The sequence below is a fragment of the Lissotriton helveticus genome, chromosome 3_1, assembly GCF_964261635.1.
Source record: "Lissotriton helveticus chromosome 3_1, aLisHel1.1, whole genome shotgun sequence".
In the NCBI taxonomy this organism is placed as follows: domain Eukaryota; kingdom Metazoa; phylum Chordata; class Amphibia; order Caudata; family Salamandridae; genus Lissotriton; species Lissotriton helveticus.
In genome coordinates, this window is record NC_136061.1 from 2,004,311,883 (window position 1) to 2,004,332,794 (window position 20,912).

A 20,912-nucleotide genomic window follows, 5' to 3' on the forward strand; every position below is an offset into this window, starting at 1 on the left:
TTCAACTCTGACTTGACTGTCCCTGACTCAGAGGTCAATGGCCTTCCCACCCTCTTACCAACCTACCTATCCAAGCATCCTGGAACACCGTGAGTGTTCAATGACCAATTCCCCCCCCCCCCCGTAACTTTGCAACACTGCCTTGAACCTCCCTGGCATACATCGTGGCCCACTCCTCTCCACATGATCTCCCCGTTGATCTGCATGATTTGAAAGCCCTCTCAATTGAACATCTCCCCTTGATCAGAGGAGGCGTGGTAAATGTGTTTAATTTTGAATTTAGAGCAGGAGGCCTCCCATACCTATTGAGTGCATGCAATGTTATGGTTAGAGTGCTTTTGCAAGGCTCTCTAAATGTGGGTAGCTGTATCAGATTTGGATGATAGTTTCTCAAAGAAGCTTAGACAGTTGGCTGGGTAAGGGTGCTTGTACTCACACAGAGAGACTTTAACTTCCAGGAAGTTGTAGAAATCACAAGGTTGCAGGCTGAACCTTTCAGAAAGCAAAGGAGAGGGGATTACTAAAATCACCAAGATTTTTAACGTAGAGCATACCAAGAGCAGCCCACTCCCTCCAGAAGGCTGGGGTAGGATCTATTTTGATGGTGCTCTTGAATCACAGTGAGGCAAATTCTGAGCCTCTTATTTTCTGAGTAAAGCATCTATTTAGAGTTTGAATTGCCAGTATTGAATATTTAATGATCTGAAAGGAGTGAGGAAACCTGAGCTGTTCAATTGAAAGTGTCCTAATAAGAGAAAAAGGGCTAACTAGGTCAATCTCAATGCCTACCTATGCAAGTCGGGTAGGCAAATATCACTTAGCTTTTTAATCTTAGTCAGTAAAGGATCTTCTATATGTTGTCTGGTGTCTTTAGTCATATCAGCAAATTCAATGCCTAGGTATTTTAGTCTAGATGGTTGGCATTTTATTTTAGCATTATTAGCTATAGTTGATAGGCAAAGCATGTTTAAGGAAAATATTTGTGTTTTTTCCTTGTTTAAGGAGTACCTTGAGACTGAGGCATATTTGGAAATTATGTTGAGAACCTCAAGTACTGCAAGTCCGCCTCTGCCAAACAAATTAGGGCATCATAAGCATATGCCACCAATTTTTTAGGGCCATTGCTGAAGGAGATACCCTTTATATTATTGTATTCTCTGATAGAACGGAGAAGCGGTTCTATTGAGAGCAGAAAAAGTAGTGGAGATAGATGGCAACATTGTCTGGTATCCTGCGCTAAGATAAATGTATCTGATAGATTACCGTTAAGTTTGATGGGCACACAGGGTTTTTGGTACACTACCATGGCAACACATATAAAGCAGTGCCCTAGATTACTTTTTTCCAGGGCAGCCCCAAGGAAAATTCATGATACTTTGTCAGATGCTTTTTCACATCTAAGAGAAGAGTACTTTCTCCAATCTAAGAGCTAGAAGTTTAGTGTAAATTTTATAGTCGGTGTAAAGTAATGATATGGGACACAAGTTTTTAATCTCCAACGGATCTTTACCTTCTTTTGGTAAAACAGTTATATGGGTTTCTGATATTGACCCAGAGATTTTGCTCAATGGTTCAAATGTATTAAACAGATCAGTCAGGTGAGGGAGTAGTGTATGCTGAAGCACTGATAAAAGGAAGCCGTAAATCCATCCAGTACAGGTGCCTTGTCAGTTTTATGGGAATTAATGGCTATCGTAATTTCAACCGGCTCAGATGATTTATTAAGAGCATCTAAGTCCTTATCCCCTAGCCTGGGAAGCTGAAGTATGTCCAGGAACAACATGCTAGCCTCTATATTATCCCTACCTCCTGCAGAGGGTAGATAATACAAGTCTGTATAGAAGGAATGGAAGGCACCAACGATTTTTGAATGATCAACCTCTAGTAGACCATTCATATATTTAATGGCCGAGATATTAATGGAATTTTTAGAATTTTTAAGGGACAAAGCAAGGAGTCTACCAACCTAGTTATGCTCCAAAAGATTGTTGAGACCCAACCTTTTCTTGGAAAGATTATTGTTCCTTTACATAGGACAAACATAAAGTTTTTCATAAAACCCTCACCCATACAGGGTTACCCCTTAGTGGCATGCTGCATCATAGGGTTCTTCCCGTTCCTCTACGGAACAGGGTGTGCTCCGACCAGACGAACTACGCGGGAGCACTGAGTTTTTGACTATGAGAGGCTGGTTAATATTCAGGGGAGGAGTTAAGTAAAGGAAGGTGTTATTTAAAAATACCTGGCTAGTGGGTAATTCTACTTTATTCCGACTCCCAGACGGGATGGTTAAAAACAGCGGAAAAGATTAGGTTTCATGGAATTAGTGTTCCAAATACCTAATGGTCGACATGCTTCTAGCCTACTCCTCTCAGCTACTCTTGAGGACCTAGCGTATTAAATGCCTGATACCTAGTTCCACTCCTATTGTTGTTCTACTAATCACAACTTTCAAAGTGCATCATTCGCGAGAACTCATAGAGGTGCATAAATAGTTAATACCACCTCGACTTGTATTCTTAGAATTTCTGAAAGAAAGAAAAGGAACAATAAATAAACTCTCCCATGGTGGGATTGCCTAAGTGAATGGGAATTTTCCGATATGCACCTCCTGGGTGAAGAGACAGACCAATGGTGACTTGTCTACATATTCGTTTGTGGTTACCCGTGGCATATCTAGTAAGTGAAAGTAATCATAAGCGAAATGTCGTTTCTCATCATATTAGACATACAACATATATTCTCACACACACCGCATCCGTGGTTATCGGCAGCAAATTTAGTGAGTAAAGGTAAACACAAACGATTTGCAGTGTTTTCAGAAAAAAAGACACCACACAACATATATGTTCACACACACCACGTACATGTTACATTTGAAGCCAGAGCTTTATGGTTTCTCCGGCGGGAAGTATGGTCTGTAGTCAAACTCTGTTTAGAGAGATCATAGCCAAAGTTAGTGAGTTCAAGATATACGCCTGCTGCTAGTTGTGACGATGGCATCAAGAGGTTACAAGACTCACCTAGTTAAGGCCACACTTCTCTACTGTACCTATTCTGCTGCTGAACTGTTGTCTAAAAATAGAATTAGACGATACACATCCCCTCTTTTCCTTTTTCTTTTAAACTCACTACAGCAATTTTAAATACCACAAAGGAGAAGATGGTAACGCATAACAATACTTGGATAGTGATGCCGTGATCAGCATGCTCACGAATTTGGAAAGATATGTATACTATAATAAAGGATTGAGGATCGCAAGACCATACAACACTGGTGAGAATTGATATAGTTATGGGGATCACCCAGTACATAGGGTTCTGCCCAATTAACTTTTAATACTGTACTGTTGTTTTGCACAGATACACCACATAAAGATTATGTTCATCTGATATAAGGGACAGAATTAAAACCGGTATTATGGTAGAAGAACAACATAACAGTGATTTGCTTGCTTGCCATTTTGGCTTAATAGTGATACTAAATGACATATATACATATACATTTTCAGGTTGGAATGGTTGGGGACCTGAGGGGATACCGTGTTCCAAAAGCATGAGGCACGGGGAGCCGACACCTGCGTAGCACCAACCCGCCCTGTGCAACATCGCCCAGACGTGCTTACCAACAACCGTGCATGCTGGGACTGGTAGTCACAGAACATGGAGTGACTTACCAGAGATGTCGATGATAGGCATTTAACATTTGGGGGCGGAACGATGCACGATCAATCAGCAAAGGGCAAGATACTTTATCTGTGAAACCCGCCCTATACCTGAAGAAACATACCACTGGCGCTGAGGAAGGCTGAAGTTATTGCCGAAATGCATTCGCCGAGAGTGGGTGGTGTTTATGCTCTCTCACCTCTGTAAATGGAATAAAGGTGTTTCCTCGTGTTCCCCTGCTGTGGCCTCGCACTTTGTCTTTGGAGGAGGTGTGGATATATATCCACCATTTTTGGCTCTTGTTTGCAGACCCCTGGAGCTCTCTTTACCGGTGCCGTCCTCCTTAGCAGAGCCTTGCTTTTATTTATAGTAAAGTCACCTCAAATAATAATTGTGTTCTTTCCCCTTCTTTCTCCAGTGTCCACACATGCATATTGTAGTCTGATAGTCAAACCCAACCCCTAATTATCATTATAACTGCCAAATACAAAGGTTTCGCTTATAAAAATATGGTGGTCATCTGCCAACCAAAGTTAAAGAGGCTGAATCACGGTTTCCAGATGCTTGGGAGTTTAGGGTCTAAAGTTCACAAACACCCTCTGTCCAGCCATGAAGGTGAATCTCTCAGTAGTAAAGAGATGAAACTAAACTGTTCTGACAATTGTATGACTGAAAACCAAGAACCCTTTACCCATCAACAGGTATCAGTAGACAGCTGTATTCCTGCTATGTGAAGTCAGGAAAAACAGGATCACCTTATTGCTAGGGCTAGATTGGAAGCAGAAATTAAATCAGCCCACAGAAATATTTTGAAACCAGACCAACATGGGGGGAGGTCACGATTGGATTGGATCACCCCTCCAGTTCTATTTTAAAAGCAGCACACTAGGTTCAAAGGTTCAAAATAAGCTTTATTCGATATTTAAACAAATATCATATAAGCATACCTTAATATACATAGTTAAAAGAAAAAAAATAAATGCATTTATATAGCAAATAATCAAATATATTTCAATTAAAAATTTCATACAAAGATTCAGAGAAAGTTAAAAAGTGTGCATTAAAAACAGATAAAAAACAAATAGGAGTAATCACTAACTCCGATTTCAATCTAAAGTTTTCCTAAGTTTTATCACTAATTTTAAGAACTGTTCCATTATGGATGTCACCTCCTTATCTTCAAGTTCCTGTAGCCGCTCAAAAGCAGTTTTACATGTCCTAATATTCCATCTCTTTAGTAAGGGTAATAATAGGGCTTTTCTCAAAATCCGGTAACACTTACAGAAGAGGATAGTGTGAATATTAGATTGTTGTGAGATAGTGTCACAGGGACAGAAAGAGGTGATCGATGACCAGTCATTGCAATTTGGGAATGTTACGTATCGATAAAAAGAGCCCATTCTAAATCTGGTGAGTAACATCCTTGAGTAGCACGGAAAATCTGATGATAGATATGGTTGGAGCCCCTTGTGAGGTGTCACCCTTTGATATGCCAGGATGGTGTCAGAAAGTTTTTGTTTGTTCCATCTGACTGTTTCCAGATGGGCCATTAAATTCTTTCTCAGATCTTTTCGCGAGATGTTTTCTAGTGACGAGGGATCTATGTACCATTCTTGGTGCCCAATCTCAAAAAAGAAATTTCTCACATAATTCAACCAGTTAGATTGATTGAAATGTTTAGCCCCTTCCAAGTTAAGAATGTCTTGTAGCACCTCTCTATTAAAAGCAGTCTCAGGGGTAGTCCAAATTTTATGCCAGAGAAGGAGGGGTTCAGTTTTAATGGTATCTGTTATGTACGGGAGATCCAGTTCGATGTGCATTTTATATACAGAGGTTGCCTTTGAGGCGGCGAGAAGATACCTTAAAAATTGGTTTTCCAGAATTTGTATCTGTGAAATATTTTTGTCTGCGCCCCAGAGTCCAGCCCCGTAGGTAGCGGTAGATGTACATTTAGCTTTATATATAGTTAATAGTTGTTTAACCGGTCTACCCCCTATCTTTCCTGCAAAATCCCGGAGACCTCCAATCGCTCTAGTGAAAGCAAGTTTCCTCTTCTCTATTGCCGCTTTCCAGGATAACTTTCTATGTAGACAGATTCCCAAATATGTAAAGGCCTCCACTGTCTCCAATCTTTGGTCCTCAATAAAGATGGGGCATGGGTTTTTTTTTAATCTTTTGTTACATAGCATGGTGTACGATTTAGCTATGTTCACTTTGAGGCCCCTGTCGTTCATGAAAGTCGTGAAAGCTGATACTGCTTTTTGTAGGCCCATTCTGGTCTGGGACAGAATCGCAGCGTCATCTGCATAAAGCAGGATTGGGATCGGTTGACCTCCTATTTTAGGGAAGTCGCACTCGATGGTTTTTAGATGCTCGCCAATCGCGTTTATATAAAGGGAGAAAAGCAGGGGGGCCAAAATGCACCCCTGTCTAACCCCTCTATTGATGTTAAATCGTGGCGAGCACTCTCCCCTCAGACCATATCTCACTCTGGCTCCTGCTTCACGGTACAAAGCCCTAATGAAAAGAAGGATTGACGGATCCATCCCGAAACGGTTTAAGATGTCCCATAGTTGGTCATGCTGGACACAGTCGAATGCTGAAGTGAGATCTATGTATGTTATATAGAGACTGTGCCTTTTGGTGTCGATGTATTTTGACTGGATTAGATGTAAATTGAGGACCTGTTCAATTGTACCTCTGCCAGACCGGAAACCATATTGTAATTTCGAGAGTATATCTTTCTCCTCTATCCAGGTGGTTAATCTTTTCAGGATTATGCGTCCAACAATTTTCATTAAGGTGTCGAGGAGGGATATAGGCCTGTAGCACGATGGCAAGTGCCTATCTCCTTTTTTAAAAATTGGTATTACTATAGCCTCTCCCCAAGTTGGCAGGAGCTTTGTGTGATTTATAGAGTTAAGGACAGAGGTCAGTAAGGGAGCCCAAAATTCCATCTCTGCCTTATACACATCCGCAGGGATTGCATCCGGTCCCGGGGCCTTCCCGGGCGGGCTTTCTTTAATGGCTGATTCCACCTCCTCAAGTGAAAAAAGGATTTGGCATGGACTATCCCGGGTTGAATTTATAGTCAATAAATCCGGGTTGAGATTATTTGAACATACAGGTTTGGTATAGAGCTTCTGGAAATGCGCCGCCCACATCTCTCCATTTATTGCCATGTCCAAGTTCCTCTCGGGCATTTTTACCCATGACAAGGGAGAATTGATAAGTCTCCAAAAAGCTGACATGTCGGCCAACTGCGATGTTTCCACCAATTTCTGCCATGCTTCCTGTTTCAGTTCCTTTTTTCTCTGTTTTATGGCTAGACGATATTGATTTCTGGCCTGACGTATTTCTAATTGAGGTTTAGGTAGGACACGCAGCAAGTTCTTTAGAGAATTCAGAGCCTTCGTACATTTTGAATCGAACCACCCATTTTGAGCAATGATACCAGTTTTATACTGTCTCGTCATGAGTTCTTTCAAGGTTCCCTGGATTTTAGTGAAAGCATTACAGATATCATCGGGATTGTCCTTATTAGAAAGGCAGATATCAATCTCCTCCCTCCTTTTGTTGACTAAGTTCTTGAGGAGGTTTTTTGGGTTGATTTTATCCCATTTGACACAATATCCGTTTTTGGCTCCCAGCATAATTGGTTGTTCGTAGATATCTGTATGTAAGTTCCGGCTCTGCGGTGGTCCCGGTAAATCTAAGGTCATAGACAGAGGATAGTGGTCACTGTGTGGATGGTCAAGTGTGTCCCAATCTCGTATTAACAATGCATGTGCTTTTGAAAATAATAAAAAGTCTATGATGGTGTTCCTGGCTCTGCCATGAAAGGTTGGTTTGGAGGGGCATGGGGTCTGTAGGAGCTCATTTACCAAATGTAGGTTAAAAGAGGTAACAAATGTGTTAAAAAGGTCCCCTGACTTTGTATGCATAAAATGGCTGAAGGTGGGAAAACCAGGGTCTGAGGCATATATATCATATAAAAAACGGTGATGGATTAAAACCATGATCTCTTGACTTGGTAAGAGTATTCTGCATCATTCAGAAACTCTGTCCATCACCACCCCCCTTTCCCAAAATCGGTTTATCCACACTATGTGTGGGAGGGTATGCTCAGACGTGAGTCCCTTGCTCATTGCACCATCAGGATTCAAGCAAGCCGGGCCGAAGAAGGCTGTGATGCCAGAAACCGGTCCCCGGAAGCTTGTTTCCTTACCAGTATAAGAATTGGCTTGGTAGTTTGGTTTGCCCTGTTCCCATCATGCACTGGGACAGGAACAGACTAATTTGCATATAGCCAGGTTCTGAGCTGGGATGGTGCATTGAGCTAAAAAACGGTGATGGATTAAAACCATGATCTCTTGACTTGGTAAGAGTATTCTGCATCATTCAGAAACTCTGTCCATCACCACCCCCCTTTCCCAAAATCGGTTTATCCACACTATGTGTGGGAGGGTATGCTCAGACGTGAGTCCCTTGCTCATTGCACCATCAGGATTCAAGCAAGCCGGGCCGAAGAAGGCTGTGATGCCAGAAACCGGTCCCCGGAAGCTTGTTTCCTTACCAGTATAAGAATTGGCTTGGTAGTTTGGTTTGCCCTGTTCCCATCATGCACTGGGACAGGAACAGACTAATTTGCATATAGCCAGGTTCTGAGCTGGGATGGTGCATTGAGCTAAAAAACGGTGATGGATTAAAACCATGATCTCTTGACTTGGTAAGAGTATTCTGCATCATTCAGAAACTCTGTCCATCACCACCCCCCTTTCCCAAAATCGGTTTATCCACACTATGTGTGGGAGGGTATGCTCAGACGTGAGTCCCTTGCTCATTGCACCATCAGGATTCAAGCAAGCCGGGCCGAAGAAGGCTGTGATGCCAGAAACCGGTCCCCGGAAGCTTGTTTCCTTACCAGTATAAGAATTGGCTTGGTAGTTTGGTTTGCCCTGTTCCCATCATGCACTGGGACAGGAACAGACTAATTTGCATATAGCCAGGTTCTGAGCTGGGATGGTGCATTGAGCTAAAAAACGGTGATGGATTAAAACCATGATCTCTTGACTTGGTAAGAGTATTCTGCATCATTCAGAAACTCTGTCCATCACCACCCCCCTTTCCCAAAATCGGTTTATCCACACTATGTGTGGGAGGGTATGCTCAGACGTGAGTCCCTTGCTCATTGCACCATCAGGATTCAAGCAAGCCGGGCCGAAGAAGGCTGTGATGCCAGAAACCGGTCCCCGGAAGCTTGTTTCCTTACCAGTATAAGAATTGGCTTGGTAGTTTGGTTTGCCCTGTTCCCATCATGCACTGGGACAGGAACAGACTAATTTGCATATAGCCAGGTTCTGAGCTGGGATGGTGCATTGAGCTAAAAAACGGTGATGGATTAAAACCATGATCTCTTGACTTGGTAAGAGTATTCTGCATCATTCAGAAACTCTGTCCATCACCACCCCCCTTTCCCAAAATCGGTTTATCCACACTATGTGTGGGAGGGTATGCTCAGACGTGAGTCCCTTGCTCATTGCACCATCAGGATTCAAGCAAGCCGGGCCGAAGAAGGCTGTGATGCCAGAAACCGGTCCCCGGAAGCTTGTTTCCTTACCAGTATAAGAATTGGCTTGGTAGTTTGGTTTGCCCTGTTCCCATCATGCACTGGGACAGGAACAGACTAATTTGCATATAGCCAGGTTCTGAGCTGGGATGGTGCATTGAGCTAAAAAACGGTGATGGATTAAAACCATGATCTCTTGACTTGGTAAGAGTATTCTGCATCATTCAGAAACTCTGTCCATCACCACCCCCCTTTCCCAAAATCGGTTTATCCACACTATGTGTGGGAGGGTATGCTCAGACGTGAGTCCCTTGCTCATTGCACCATCAGGATTCAAGCAAGCCGGGCCGAAGAAGGCTGTGATGCCAGAAACCGGTCCCCGGAAGCTTGTTTCCTTACCAGTATAAGAATTGGCTTGGTAGTTTGGTTTGCCCTGTTCCCATCATGCACTGGGACAGGAACAGACTAATTTGCATATAGCCAGGTTCTGAGCTGGGATGGTGCATTGAGCTAAAAAACGGTGATGGATTAAAACCATGATCTCTTGACTTGGTAAGAGTATTCTGCATCATTCAGAAACTCTGTCCATCACCACCCCCCTTTCCCAAAATCGGTTTATCCACACTATGTGTGGGAGGGTATGCTCAGACGTGAGTCCCTTGCTCATTGCACCATCAGGATTCAAGCAAGCCGGGCCGAAGAAGGCTGTGATGCCAGAAACCGGTCCCCGGAAGCTTGTTTCCTTACCAGTATAAGAATTGGCTTGGTAGTTTGGTTTGCCCTGTTCCCATCATGCACTGGGACAGGAACAGACTAATTTGCATATAGCCAGGTTCTGAGCTGGGATGGTGCATTGAGCTAAAAAACGGTGATGGATTAAAACCATGATCTCTTGACTTGGTAAGAGTATTCTGCATCATTCAGAAACTCTGTCCATCACCACCCCCCTTTCCCAAAATCGGTTTATCCACACTATGTGTGGGAGGGTATGCTCAGACGTGAGTCCCTTGCTCATTGCACCATCAGGATTCAAGCAAGCCGGGCCGAAGAAGGCTGTGATGCCAGAAACCGGTCCCCGGAAGCTTGTTTCCTTACCAGTATAAGAATTGGCTTGGTAGTTTGGTTTGCCCTGTTCCCATCATGCACTGGGACAGGAACAGACTAATTTGCATATAGCCAGGTTCTGAGCTGGGATGGTGCATTGAGCTAAAAAACGGTGATGGATTAAAACCATGATCTCTTGACTTGGTAAGAGTATTCTGCATCATTCAGAAACTCTGTCCATCACCACCCCCCTTTCCCAAAATCGGTTTATCCACACTATGTGTGGGAGGGTATGCTCAGACGTGAGTCCCTTGCTCATTGCACCATCAGGATTCAAGCAAGCCGGGCCGAAGAAGGCTGTGATGCCAGAAACCGGTCCCCGGAAGCTTGTTTCCTTACCAGTATAAGAATTGGCTTGGTAGTTTGGTTTGCCCTGTTCCCATCATGCACTGGGACAGGAACAGACTAATTTGCATATAGCCAGGTTCTGAGCTGGGATGGTGCATTGAGCTAAAAAACGGTGATGGATTAAAACCATGATCTCTTGACTTGGTAAGAGTATTCTGCATCATTCAGAAACTCTGTCCATCACCACCCCCCTTTCCCAAAATCTATATATATCATAAATGTCACACCCATCTCTTACTGTGTTTAAACAGATATGGCAGTTTAGATCGCCCGCAAGAAGAATTGCACATTCTCCGCCCAAGGTTTCTTTAAACGTGAACAGGGCTTGATGTAAATTAACCATGGCTTTCTCCAATTGGTCTACAAGGAGGTTATTGTAAAAATTGATAATTAGCAATGACAAGGACGGGGCAATATCCAATGCAATTATCTGGAAGGAATCTTTCAATAGTGTTTTCCTGATCCTCTGACCGACTGATACACTAATATAGGTACATAGCCCCCCCTTGTGTCTGCCCTGTTTAGACCCGGCAGCCGGTGAGTGGAATGTCTGAAAGCCTTGGAGATGGATAGGTGAGATCGCCCAGGTTTCCTGGAAACACAGGATGGAATACTGATTTACCACCTTTATCCAATCCGGCAAAATAGTTTTAGATAATAGACCTGCTAGATTCCACGAGAGGAGCTGTAACTTGCCAGTTTCTTTCTTATCTGCCTTATTGTTAGGGTCTGACTTGGCATTTGTACTAATGGAAAGACAACTTAGACTTTTTTCTTTGCCCCTGTCAGTAGTTTGGACTCTATTATTTGCCCCATTAATTGGGGAGTTTTTATTTGGGCCCTTTTCAGGATTAACCTGCGTATGATTGAGGTAGACGGTGGTACTCTCAGATCTCCCACTGCCATCATTTACTTGCTTCTCTTGAATGAGTCATTCTACGTCCTCCATGCCGCAGAGTGGCTCGAAAAAGTTATAACAAGGTAAGTTCCAGTTTGAGTGGAAGAAAGAGAAGGGTTTAACATGGCCCTGTGGGTAAAACTGTGAAGTCGGCGGTAGAAAGGGAGCGTTTGAGGGGAAAGCTATCTGATCTCTTACTCCCTGGGTAAAGTGATTTTTTCCATACTGCGCAAATGAATGTTTAGGAAAGTGAAATTTGTGTGGCTTAGAAGACATTAACTCTTCAGGGTAAAAGTAGGCTAAAGGTTTTGGCAGAATTGGTCCCCTGTGGAGGCCCGAGAACCAGTCTGTGATATGTGAAATAACCCTCGGATCTTTAAAAGTAACAATAACTACATCCCCTTCTATGTCTTTGGGGCGAATACCAACCCAGTCGGTTCTTCTCACCATTATTATGTCACCATTTATATGAGGGGGTAGAGGCCTATTTTCCCTGAGCCAGAAAATCACCTTGTTTTTTAAACTATGATGATTTTCGTATCCTCCTGAACTTGATAATGGTGCGACCCCCGTTAGTATAATAACGTTTTGTGATGCAGTCGGGGGTAGGTCGGCATATCTTTTGCCTCGCCGTTTATCATGTAGCGCTGCAGGGTAGATTTTCCCCCGGGTAGGAGGGGCATTACCCATTTTCGCCGAAGCAATGAGAGAATTAATTTGTGTCGAATTTGCCTGCATGTTAGGAGGCGCTTTTGGAGGGGGAGGTAGTTTTTGAGTAATTAGTGGCTTGTTTGTAGAGACTGCCGGTTGGGTTTTATTCTGATTTGATTCCGGGGTTTGCTTCATCGAAATTTGATCTTTGATCGAATTATCACAACTAGTTTCCCCCCCCCCAATTTTCGTAGTAGTAGGATTTATTGTGATGGTTGTAGTTTTTGCTTCTTGTTCAGATTTATCACCCGATTTTGATATAGGGTCAGGAATTACTACTTGGGTTTGGATCAAGGTCTCAGAGAGAGTGTGCAGTTCAGTAGCTATTCTTTTCACTCTCTCGAGTATTGGTGTTAATAATGCCTTCACAAGATGTTCCATGGCATCTACAAAATCTTTAATTGTAGGAGGGACACAGGAAGTTAATATTTCCCGTGGGGGTTTTGGTATTCCCTCTACAATTTGTAGCAGTTCTTTAGTGAGTATGTCCTTAGCCGAGGTTTGAGTTTTAGGGGTATTTTTTGTTGGTAGTTTTTTTCGCCGTTTTTTGGGTGGGGATCGAATAATAACCTGGTTCTTTTTGGGTTTCTTTTTCGTTAGGGACGCTTTATCTGACTTTACTACCACTGGGGAAGGGTGGAACATGGAAATCTTTTGTCTGACCTGGGAGGAAGGGATTTCTATTATATCAGGTCCAACAAACTCTGCGGTCTTTGGCAGGTTTGGAGTGACCAAGTCAATGAGGTCGGCGGATGCCGTGATTGTAGAATTAACAATTTTTAATGGGGATGGGAGCAAACATCCATTATTTGGCGGAAAGTAGGATTGAAAAACTGAGGGCACATTATCTGTATTCATTAAATCCTCTACCGTGATTTTTAAGGTGGAGTTTAGTGGACTGGGCTCAGGAGTAGGTGAGGCAACAGGTATAAGAACGTTATTTTTCAGTTGCTCTATTGATTGTCTCCTAGCAATACGCCTCTCTGCCAGGGTCAGGTCTCTATCAATATCGCCCTTAACTTTGATGAAGAATTTGTCCAAGGGGCCGCAAATTACGCTCCCTTCACACATAGGTTGAGAATCGCATCCAGCTTTTGCCATAGTTGTTTGTCTTTTGGGCAAGGACGCAGAAAATAGGGGTGGCCCAGCCCGGCCTGTTCAGGCCTTGGAGGGCCGTAGAGGGCCCGCCCTTTGCCCGGGCTTAGCCCCGGGCGTCCCGCTCGCGTCCCGCGACGCTGAGGGCTTCCGGCTTTATGCTGCCCCTCCCGGCGCGTATGACGCGTCGGGGAACGCGCCGCCGCTGAGCCTGACGGGATTTGGAGTCCCGAGGCGGCGGCGCGGCTGGTGGCGGTGCTTGGCGTCCTTCCCTCTTAGATGTCAGGCGCGGTGTCCACTCAAGGACTCAGGGTCACTCAGGTAACTAGACTGCTTTCCTCCTTTTGCTCAGAGAGGGCTCCCCCCGCTCCACCGAGGGCTTCCGGCTTTATGCTGCCCCTCCCGGCGCGTATGACACGTCGGGGAACGCGCCGCCGCTGAGCCTGACGGGATTTGGAGTCCCGAGGCGGCGGCGCGGCTGGTGGCGGTGCTTGGCGTCCTTCCCTCTTAGATGTCAGGCGCGGTGTCCACTCAAGGACTCAGGGTCACTCAGGTAACTAGACTGCTTTCCTCCTTTTGCTCAGAGAGGGCTCCCCCCGCTCCACCGAGGGCTTCCGGCTTTATGCTGCCCCTCCCGGCGCGTATGACGCGTCGGGGAACGCGCCGCCGCTGAGCCTGACGGGATTTGGAGTCCCGAGGCGGCGGCGCGGCTGGTGGCGGTGCTTGGCGTCCTTCCCTCTTAGATGTCAGGCGCGGTGTCCACTCAAGGACTCAGGGTCACTCAGGTAACTAGACTGCTTTCCTCCTTTTGCTCAGAGAGGGCTCCCCCCGCTCCACCGAGGGCTTCCGGCTTTATGCTGCCCCTCCCGGCGCGTATGACGCGTCGGGGAACGCGCCGCCGCTGAGCCTGACGGGATTTGGAGTCCCGAGGCGGCGGCGCGGCTGGTGGCGGTGCTTGGCGTCCTTCCCTCTTAGATGTCAGGCGCGGTGTCCACTCAAGGACTCAGGGTCACTCAGGTAACTAGACTGCTTTCCTCCTTTTGCTCAGAGAGGGCTTCCCCCGCTCCACCGAGGGCTTCCGGCTTTATGCTGCCCCTCCCGGCGCGTATGACGCGTCGGGGAACGCGCCGCCGCTGAGCCTGACGGGATTTGGAGTCCCGAGGCGGCGGCGCGGCTGGTGGCGGTGCTTGGCGTCCTTCCCTCTTAGATGTCAGGCGCGGTGTCCACTCAAGGACTCAGGGTCACTCAGGTAACTAGACTGCTTTCCTCCTTTTGCTCAGAGAGGGCTCACACTAGTTTGGTGGCTACTGGGAAAATGCCAGAGTGGCAGAATGGCCAGTGGGCTGTGCATGTTGCCTGATTTCTCCTCTCTGCTCTTACTGCTAACAATCTTTGATATGAACATCAGTCCAACTTTTGTTAAACTACAGAATGCTCATTGTTTTATCTTTATCAAACTGCAGATAAGCCTTTTTTGCCCATTTGGTCTCCAGGTTTTCGCCTATGCTGATGATACTCAGATCATTGTATCCATATCAGAAGATGGAGTGGTTAGGGATATCAATTTTAACATCTCTACGAAAGAAATTGTCACATGGATGAAGGAAAACTGCCTGAAGTTGAATGCTTAGAAGACAGAGGTTATTATTTTTGGAAATCAATCTTCCATCTGGAACAGAAATTGGTGGCATGAATCTTTGGGAAGTGTACCATAACCTGTAAAAGCTTCTGAACATCTGGGGGTCATAGTGGATGATCGCCTTTCATTTGACTAACAAGTGAACAGAACAGTCTCCTCTCATTTCAATCTGGTCAGAATACTGCAGAAAGTCCTTCCCTATATCCCCAAATCTGAGCACAAAACAGTTGTTGTGGCGCTAATTTTGTCCAGAATTGACTCCTGTAATGCCTTGCCTTAAATATCAACAACATCTCCATCAAAAAACTGCAAACTGCTCAGAATGCAGCAGCAAGGCTCAATTTAGATCTCCCCAGACATCAGTCGGTGGCTGATGAGCTGGTGAGGCTCCACTGGTTGCCCATTAGCAAGCAAGTCACTTTTAAGGCCTTGCGTATTGCGCACAAGGCATTATATAATTAAGGACCTCGAGCTATCAGAACTAAATTTCAGTGGTACCAACCAGCAAGACCACTATGCTATACGAAGAACAAACTGGTGTTCATTCCTAGATTTTGGAAGGCAAGATGGGGAGGAAGGTCCTTCTCTATAGCCATATCCAAAATGTGGAATTCCCTTCAACATCATCTGAGCACTATGGAACATCATTTTGCCTTTAAAAAGGCTATTCTCTATGTAGAATGACCTTACTTCTTTTAAATTGCCTTTATTCTTGCCTCAAGAATGAAGATATGGCTCATAGCAAATTGACACCAATTGGTATTTGAGGGCTTTACAACTTTATTTTCATTTCATCTAATGACATCCATTACTACCATACTCTATTTTTTGCAGGGTGTTTTAAAATATTCAAAGGATTGATTGCTGCCACAAAGAAAAACACTGAAATAGATACATATTCATATTTCAAATATAGGCAACATTTGGCACAGAAGATACATACTTTGACATTAGTTAGTAGAACAAACATCAAATCTACTAAAGGCCCTACATCTTAATTGTAATCATCTGTAAAGAACCTATAGAGCGTAAATAAAATGGTCTCACATTTGTTTTGAACAGGTACTCATTAAATCTAATTGTGTTGACAGAAGATGAAATACAAGGGTTTACAAATATATTCAGAAATTAGTGATGGTATAATTATATAAAGGCTCAACTGAGCATAGATGAGTTGGAGGAATTAGGGATACCATAGATTACACATAAGATTAAATGTACAAATGGGCATATATACATGCAGAGGAGAGCTGAAAATGAAAAGAGGGGAAAAACATTGTCGCAAACCTCAAGTGTAGATGATGAAAGTACATAAATCCAAACAGAACTTGGAGAGGAGGCCTCATCTATGCCAGTTTTGAGAAGGAGTATATTTATTTATTTATTTAGCGATTTGTATAGCGCCTGGTGACCCAAGGGCATCCCCGCGCTGTAGAAAGGCTGATATCCATTGAGGGAAGGGAAGGGAGGAGGGACATTTATTTCGGGAATAGGTGCGTTTTCAGTTTTTTGCGAAAAACCAGGTAACTGGATTCCAGTCTGAGGGTGTGTGGGAGGGAGTTCCATCCCATGGCCGCTTGAACCGAGAATCGTCGTCCTCCTGTGCGTGTCCTTTTGAATTTGGGGATGTTGGCTAAGTGCTCATTCTCCGAACGGAGGGATCTGGATGCTTTGTAGGGGGTGACCAAGCTGCTGAGGATCGCAGGGCCAGATCCGTTGATTAGTTTGTGTGTCGTGCACATGGCTTTGAATTCCACCCTTTGGCGCACAGGGAGCCAGTGCAGGGCCTTGAGGGCTGGTTTTGCTGACACTCTCGAGGGAAGGTTCATGAGCAGACGTGCCGCAGCGTTCTGTGTCCGCTGCAGTCTCGTCAATGTGGCCTCTGGGGCTCCGAGGTAGACCATATTGCTATAATCCAGACGGGACAATACTAGTCCCTGGATAAGGAGTTTCCTGGAAGCAGGTGGTAATAAGGGGAGAATCTTACGGGTAGTACGCATGAGCCCAAAACAGGTACCCGCAGTTTTGGCCGCTTGCGTCTTCATGGTGAGCTCAGGTTCTAGCCACACTCCAAGGGTTTTGATTTCACGCTTCGGAGAAGGGATTTCTCCGTACACGTCAGGCCAGACTGTTGGGGGGATGGTCGCCCATTGTTTTCCCAGGAGCATCACTTCCGTCTTAGACCCATTTAATTTTAATGATGAATCGCTCATCCAGCTGTGGATTTGTGTGAGACAGTTGGCCAGGTTCTCTGGGTGGTCGACTAGTTGGGATAAGGAGACGACCAGTTGAGTGTCATCAGCGTAGCTTACCATTTTTATGTCAAATGGTGTCACCACGTCTTCAAGAGGGGCCATATATGCATTAAAAAGCGTCGGGCTCAGGGAAGATCCCTGAGGGACCCCGCTTGTGAGGGGGAGGGTGGATGAGTGGTAATTGCCGTCCCATACCTGGAACGTGCGTCCGGTGAGGAAGGATTCTATCCAGCTGAGTGCCGTCCCGGTGATCCCTGCTGCCGCGAGTCGGTGGAGAAGGACACGATGGTTAACTGTGTCGAAGGCTGCACTGAGATCCAGGAGGATCACTGCCACTGACCCTCCTGAATCCAGTATGCGCCTTGCCTCCTCGATGACGGCGAGGAGGGCAGTATCTGTGCCATGACCCGGGCGAAATCCAGTTTGGGATTCCCGTAGGACGTTGTTTGTTTCAAAGAACTGGGACAATTGTCCGTTGACCAGTTTCTCAGCTACCTTGCTGATTGCCGGAAGGAGTGATATTGGTCAGTAGTTTGCCATATCTGCTGGATCGAGCTGGGGTTTTTTAAGGAGTGCTTTTACCACGGCGCTCTTCCAGCTGGCAGGAACAGATCCCTGGGCAAGTGAGCTATTAATAAGCTCCATGACCGTGGGGACGATGACAGGGGCCACGGTTTTGAGGAATCTAATGGGAGCCGGATCCAGAGGTGATCCGCTTCTCATTTTGGTCATGGTTCGTTCTACCTCTACGTATGTTACTGGCCTGAATGTCGCAAGTTGAGGGCGGGGATTATTTTCGGTCTGGCTGGGAGGTGGAGGATTGTCCAAATGGCTGGCGGGACCAGGAGATGGGAGGGAAGCTAGAATACGGGCGATTTTGTCGTCGAAATAGGTGGCTAGATCATTACTTCTGTCCACCGGGGGGGAACTGGAGGAAGGAGAGTTAGGTACTTTAAGCAGCTCCTTAACAATTAGGAAGGATTCCCTGGCCGAATTGGAGGATTCTGTTATCCGCGTGTCATAATGGGAAGCTTTGGCGTGCCTAATGGCATCTTTGTAGAGTCTGACTGTATTATGGTATGCTTCCTTGCTGGTGTGCTGCCAGTCTTTCCTCCAAAGCCGTTCGGCTCTTTTACAGTTTTTGCGGAGTAGTCGGAGGTCCGAAGTGTACCACGGGGCGGACCCGGGTTTACCGTTTTTATCCTCCCTGGTTCTTAGTGGGAGTACGGAGTCCAGGGAGGTGGTGATCCACTCTCTGAAATTACTGTCTGCGACAACCGGGTCTTCTGCGTGTACAGGGATGGTGTTTTTAAGATTCCTGGCCCAATTCTTCGGTGGGAAGTCTGGACCAGGTCCTGTCTCTGATGTAGGTAGGCGGTTTTTGAGGTGTCCTGAAAGATCCTGGTAGTAGGAAGGAGACTAAGAAATGGTCTGTCCAGGGTAAGGGAGAGGCCTCCTTCACTTGCATCGCAGGGGTGTTAGTGAACACTGGATCCAGCAGGTGACCCTTAGTATGAGTGGCTCCAGAATTAAGGAGGTGGATGTCAAGTGCTGCCAGATCGGAGATCAGGTCAGCTGCTGCCGGGTCGGTAGGGTCATCCAGATGGATGTTTAGATCCCCTACGATCAGGAAATTTGATAAGGAGTGTGCCTGGGTCGCTACAGTGTCCAGGAGAGAGCTAGCGAAAGGGCCTGGATGACCGGGAGGGCGGTAAACAAGGAATCCTGTCAGTGAGTTGGTCGGGTCTAGCTTGATTGCAAATTGCAGGCTTTCAGAGTCAGGGATCTGCGCATCGCCGGATTTGCAATGAAGTTAGTCCCGATGAATGATGGCAACACCACCACCTCGGCCTAAGGGGCGGGGTAGGGACTGAATGAGGAAGCCCGGTGGGGTAGCTAGCAACATGTCTGACTCCGAATGTGGGGCGAGCCATGTTTCCGTGAGGAAGAGGATGTCAATCTCCTGGTCTTCTATGAGGTGGTTAATATGCGTCGCGTGTTTAGGGAGCGATCGGCAGTTTAACGATGCCAGTTTCAGGGCAGCGGGCTTGTGAGGTTTTGTAGGTAGTTTGAGCTGGACTGGCTTGCAGAGGGAACAGCGGATGAACGGTCCATTTAGGTCATGAATGTATTCACAAGGGGAGGTGGGGGGTCTGAGGCTTAGTAGCTCCCGACGTGAGTAGCTTACCTTAGGGGCAGCTGTATCCGCCAAGGATTGTGGCCCTAGGCCCGGTCGTGCGCAGACGGGCGCAGACGGGCTTGCCTTAGGCGCTCCCGCTGCGCTCGTCCGCTGCGCTGGTATGGCCGGCACATTTGTAGTTGGAGATAGGGGCGTGTCCTCGCAGTGGGCGTGGCTTCTGCGTTCTGACCGCGCTGGCGGTGTGGGCGTTTCCCAGCAACAGCGCTGGGGTCGCTATGTCAGGGGAGGGCTAGGATGGCTGTGAGAACGCTAGTAACTCAGCGTTTCAGTGCAGGTGAGCTCCGTGATAGTTTTAAAATCAAACACACGAAAGAAATACAATTTTAAAATCACTTGTGGACACAGTCCTCCGGCTTCCGCCTCAGAGGATATCAAAACATATATAAAATAAACAGCAATAATAGAACAGTAGATTATCAAAATAAAATGAGAATAACAATAAGAGAATCACTAGTTTGTTCAGTGAAGCAACAACCAAAGAAAGACAAAACAGTAGCGGCAGACACAGAAAAAAGGCAGCTAAACGTTTAGTAGTCACAATTTCACACTAAGCAGTATCAAAGTTGGCGGGAAAACAACATATCAGAAAGCAACTTACACTGCTCCCTCCAAAAGCTAGAAACTCTTTTAACTCACTTATCCAACAACTGACCGGAATCGAGCAGAAAATCGATGCCCTAGCTGCCGACATCCTACACCTGCAACTAGACCGTCTCAACCTGTTTAAACCACCTTACTCATACTCTCTGGGTAGTTACACAACGTCTCCCCACACAGCCTCATCCATGGCCCCACCTGACCCCCATGGCCCTCCATTCCTTTGGGGAGGCAGAGTCATCGACCTAACCGAACTCTCCGCCCCATTTCAGTAATGGAAGCAGAGGAGATCAGCGACTCTCACCTCGCAACGAGCCAGAATACAGCCCCTGTCACAATCCCAGTCATAGTTGGCACAAATAGAATCCATAGAACAGTCCACTCCCCAGTCCCCTGGCACAATACACTTCTATCCATACTGCACACCTCGAAATTAAAACTTCCTGCCCTCTATCATGCATGCTCCTCAACTGTAGATTAGCAGTACAACACGCCACAGACATTGATGAAGTTATACTCGGGGAAGAAATAGACATAGCATTCCTCACAGAATCCTGACTCAACTACCACTCTACCCCCATTCTGGACCTACTTGCCCCACCAGGTTACAACATCATTAGACAGGACAGACCGTTCAAAACGGGTGGTGGGCTAGCGATCGTCCACAAAGAAGGTATACAGATTACCACATTAAAATCTGCGGTATACCTGACTTTGGAGTACCTTGGTGTCGAACTTGCAGTCAAAGGCACCACGCCCATCAAATTTCACACCGTCTACCATCCCCCTGGGGGAGCGTGCCCTCTTCGCAGAAGAACTAATGGACCTAA